The sequence below is a fragment of the Chrysochloris asiatica genome, unplaced genomic scaffold (genome assembly GCF_000296735.1).
Source record: "Chrysochloris asiatica unplaced genomic scaffold, ChrAsi1.0 scaffold00002, whole genome shotgun sequence".
Taxonomy (NCBI): Eukaryota; Metazoa; Chordata; class Mammalia; order Afrosoricida; family Chrysochloridae; genus Chrysochloris; species Chrysochloris asiatica.
This window is the reverse complement of record NW_006408520.1, coordinates 30861384-30866847: the sequence shown is the minus strand read 5'-3', so window position 1 is coordinate 30866847 and position 5464 is coordinate 30861384. Positions and strand designations below refer to the sequence as shown.

The window sequence follows — 5464 nt, the reverse complement described above, 5'->3', positions numbered from 1 at the left end:
ATAATCAATGTAATGAAACAAGCTATATGAATGGTTGAATGTGAAGCTGATGATGTGCCCTGTAAACTTTCACTCAATGCAAAATAAAAACATTTAATTAAAAAAAAAAAAAAATTCCTATGTCATTTTATATCCCAAACAAGGACTAGAAAAAGGTTACCAAAGTTTTCAATAGATTTTTTTTTCTTTTTTCAGACAGGCACTTGGGCTTACTGCCTTCTAAATAAGCACATCAATACTCGGGTACTAACAGTGAGAGTAACTACTCGAGCAAGTAGTCCTACAACACTCTCAGGGATTGTAACTGCTCACATGAGTCACCATGCAGCACCTTACCCTAGCCCAATGATTGTTTAGGCACAAGTAACAAGCAGAGGGACATCAAGTAACATTGGAGCTCTGGGACAATGGTGCAGGTAATAAGAATTTGCATCAACTTTCACAGTACTGAAAATCCTGTTGTTGAATGCCTTTGAGTCAGTTCCAACTCATAGTTACCCTATATAGAGTTTCTGAGACTGCTGGTTTGTTTGAACTACCAACATTTTGGTTAGTAATCCAGTGCTTATATATAGAGAGAAGGCAATATTTCCTGTGTATGAACATCAATCATATTTTAAAGTAAATTAAACTTAATGTTAATGTTTTTATACTTTTTGTTAAATTATTTTCATAAGTTCTATGACATGAACCTTATTTACCTTCTTCAAATTCTATGAACAATTTTACTTTTCCCACAGAACTTGAGGCATACTTTTTCTCTATTTTCATTAATGTCAGTAGTTCACATATGCTTTCTCCAGTTTTAATTATTTTTCCTTAGTTTTGACCCATTTCCAGCAATAGGACAGAACTGAAGTGCTCCATATGGCTCCCTAGCGTGTAACCTTTACAGGAACAGATCTTCAGGTCTTATCTCCTGCAGAACAGATGGTGCATTCAAATCACCGACTTCACAATTAGCCGCTGAGCATTTAACTATTGTGCTAATGTTGTTGTTGTTGTTAAGTGCCGTAGAGTCGGTTCCGACCCATAGCGACCCTGTACAGGGTTTCCGAGGCTGTAAATCTTTACGGGAGCAGAACGCCTCAGCTTTCTCCCGCAGAGCTGCTGGTAGTTTCGAACTGTTGGCCTTAAGGTTCGCAACCCGATTCATAACCACTAATAGGGCTCCAATAATAATAATTTTGTTGTTGTTGTTGTTAAGTGCTGGTGAGTCAGTTCTGACTCTAGCAATCCTGTATAAGGTTTCCAAGGAGCAGCTGGTAGGTTTGAACTACCGACATTATGGTTAACAATCCAGGGCTTATCCTACATATTAACTGAATGCTTCCCATTAAGGAACTTTGTCCAAAATCTCAGGGTTATTAAGTGCCAAACCAGGCCAGGCTTTGAACCCCAGAGGTACTTAAACACTGTTCTACATTTTTGCCAAATTGCTGCCATCACTAATGCTTACACGAGTTGTAACTGCCGTTTTAACTTTGTTGGGTCGCTATTTATTTCATTTCAAAATCAAGGTGCTGATACTGTCAAGAATAATGGAATCTACTCAAGGCACTTTACAGATTACTGTGGAAATGGTTGTTGTTGTTAGGTGCCACTGAGTCTGTACTGACCCATAGCGACCTTATGCACAACAGAATGAAACACTGCCTGATCCTGGGCCAACCTCACTACTGTTGCCACGCTTGAGTCCATCGATGCTGCAACTTGGCCAATCTATCTCATTGGGGGCCTTCCTCTTTTTCTCTGACCCTCCGCCTTACCAAACATGATATCCTTCTCCAGCGACTGGTCCCTCCTGACAATATGTCTGAAGTATGAGAGACAAAGTTTGGCCATCCTGGCCTCCAAGGAGCACTCTGGCTGCACTTCTTCCAAAACGAATCTATTGGTAGAAATGGCAGATACAATTTAAAAGTGCATGTCCAAGCCAGAAAAAAACACAGCTAGACTAAATTTAAGGCAACATCATAATAAAGTTATATATATACCAGGCTATGTTGAAAATGGTAAGTGGCATCAAAATAGATGTGTGATTTTTGTTAGATACATTACATATGACAAACATCAACAATCTAATATACTATGGAAATCCTAATATTATAATTATACAATTGTCTATCTGTTCAAAACCCTATCAGTGAACACAGCATAAGGCTATGATTTTAGATGTATTGCTCACACTCACTTCAGGTTATTTCATTTACATTAAAAACAACAACAGCCACAATATGTAGTATAAGCTTTGGTTTTTGCTTTTTTAGGAGCCCTGGATGTGCAGTGGTTAAAATCATGCAATTGCTGACCAAAAGGTCACAACTACTCATGGGAGAAAAATATGGCAGTTTACCTCTGTCAAGATTTACAGCCTTGAAAATCCTATGGACAGTTCTACTCTGTCCTACAGGACCTCTTGGAGTCAGAATCAACACAACAGCAGTGGATGTGATTTTGAATTCGTTTTTTAGGGTTGCTGTAACAAAAATACCACAAACTGGATGACCTAAAACAACAGAAATTTATTCTCTCACAGTTGTGAATGCTTGTTGTTATTGTTGTTGCTATGTGTCATTGAGTCAATTCCAACTAATAGCTTCCCTACAGGACAATGTAGAACTGTCCTATAGAGTTTCCTGAACTGTAATCTTTCCAAGAGTAGATCAGGCCCTTTCTCCTGTGAGGCTGCTAGTAAGTAGGATTTGAAGCATTGACCTTTCTGTTAACAGCCAAGAGATTTAACCATTGTAGAAGTCTGAAATCACTTTATTGGCAGGACCATGCTTCTCAGAAGGTTCAAGGAAAGAATCATTCCTTGTCTCTTCATAGCTTCTGGTGTTTGTCTGCCATCATTGGCATTCTTTGGCCTGCCTTCATCACTCCAATCTCTGCCTCCACCATTCACCTGCCTTTCTTCCCTCTGCATATATTTGTGTGTCCACATTTCCCTATCTTCACAAGGACACCAGTCATTGGATTTAGGGGCCCCTTTAATCCAGCATGACCTCATCTGAACTTCATTACATGTGTGAAGGCCCTATATCCAAATAAATCCTTATTGACAAATTCTAGGTGGACATGAGTTTTTAGAGGATGCAATTCTACTCAGTGCATGTAGCAAGCACTGTGCTAGTTGCTGGAGTTACAAAGATGAATAAAGCACAATCCTTGTCCTTGAAGAATTTATAGTCTAGTAGTAGAAGCAGATAGGTTTAAAACAAAATGAAGTTTAATACAGCATAATGTCTTCTTGTCAATTTAAAAAGACACCAATAAAAGAAGTTTTTTATTTTCATTAAAAGCTTTGCTTTCTCTGTATCTGTTACCAATCAATATTAAATCTCTTAAAGAACAGAAATGGCAAAATGAAAAGTTACAAAATTACTTTCTTCAGTAGGTGTAATTACAGCGAACCTACCGAAGCTTACACAGATAATGTAGAAAGACCTGGAGAAGATGAAGGAATCACCAGAATAGTATCTGGAGGGGCATTTGTTTTACCTGAGTTTCCTGCTTATAATTCTCCCAGTCCCATATTCCCACAAGATAAAGTTAAAGACCTTGAAGCTAAATTTAAAGGAGGTCATATTCAGCTTTCATGGACTGTTCCTGGCAATAGTCTTGATAAAGGAAAAGATAAGTTTGATATTACATATAAGAGAAATCATATTGACTCATTTGCTAAGGATTTCCTAATGATAAATATTTCATTATTTATCTAGAGTCCTGGTGTGGAACTGTAGGTTAATGCGCTGGACTGCAAAGTCATTTGAACCACAAAGTCAGTGGTTCAAGCTCCCCAGCTACTCCTTGGAAACCCTATACAGGATCACTATGGGTCAGAACCGACTCAATGGTGCTTAACAACAACAATTATTTATTTAAACGATGAAAAAACATTTATAAAGTCTCTACTATAGGTTAATACTCACCTATTTTCAGATGTGAAAACTGAACCTGCAAGAGATAACTAATTGGTTCAAGTTATATCTCTATTAGTAACTTAGCTAAGATTCTAGCCCAGTCTATTCAGAGTCTATTGTACCATATTAAGCCTCACAATTTGAACCATTACTTTGAAAGACTGAGTTAACAGCTTCTATTGCATCTTTTCTTCCTAATGGAGAAAACTTGTTCTAAATGCTTCCAACTCAAGAAATTCATTTATCCACTTTTTCCACCTTAGTTTTCAAACACTACAGATACCTAAGAAATGATGATCCCTACTCTTATCAGCTGCCCTGCAAAAACCTTATAGAGAGTCATTATGAGTTGGAACCGACTCGACAGCACTTAACAACACCTCTCAACAGTCAACTGAGTGCAGAAGACACACAAGTAAACAAACAATCCATACAGTGTGATAAGAGATATGCTGTTGTAAGCATAGAATACTATCACAGTCCATAAGAAGGTCAGGGGGTTGGGCTCACAGGGACTATGTCTCACAAGTTTTCTAGAGAAGACTAACATTTGTCTGAGTGTTGAAGAATGAGAGAAGTTAGACTGGTGGGCTGCAAGTGTCCCAAGAAGAGGATCATATGCTGAGAAACCTCCTAGTTGGAAAGATTTGACCACAGAGTTTAAGTAAAGTTCAAAGTCAAATATCTCACTTATTCAAAGTTCCTAATAATACATGACTCTCATTCTAGACAGCTTAAGTGACTTCTATCTTTGCTTCAAATGTAACAGAATTCAGTTAGTATTTGTTGAATGTCTATCATATTCCAGTATGATAAGTACATAGACAAGTACATTTCTACACAATAAAGCCAATCTTGCTATTTTCCTTTTGAAATAGGAGAATGAAAGCAATATACAATGTTGACATTCATATTATCTCAGAAGTTATGAAATGCCACATGCTCAGTTCTCTTTCTCCTGGGTTACAACAAACCCCTCACTGCACATTCTGAAATAAAAAGGTACTTTTATATCTTTTATTCATTATGTACATTTTTAAAGCTCTATTTCTTTTTTATCACTATTCTACACTAGGGGAGGAATCATGCAAAAACTCAAGGGAACACAGAAATGCCAGTACTCATGAAGACCCTTTTTAAAATCCAATGTTAAAAATTCGTATCATGACAAAAACCGAAGTACCTTATTGTATTATTATGATCCTTAAACATGGCCGAATCAAAAAAAATAACAAAAACACCAATACTGTTACTTTTTGAGCCTAAATAAAATTGCCTGACCAAAAGTTGAGCTCTAAATTTAAATCAAGAATAAGTCTTTAGTTCAAGATCAAATTTTATATATTTGTGTATGTGTGTATGTATAGTCCTGCTAACCACAAGACCGGTAGTTCAAAGTCACCAGCCACTCCTCAAAAAATCTGTAGAGATTCACTATAAGCCAGAACCAATTTGACTCTAGTTAGCAAAAACAACATATACTTAACAAAACAAACAAAAGTATATCTTTGCTGTTGTTGTTAAGTGCCATCAAGTTA

General features: G+C 37.0%; 1 pseudogene; it reads left to right on the top strand.

Moving 5' to 3' along the window:
• Positions 1-5464, top strand: part of LOC102828835 — a 25799-nt pseudogene that overhangs the window by 19168 nt on the left and 1167 nt on the right.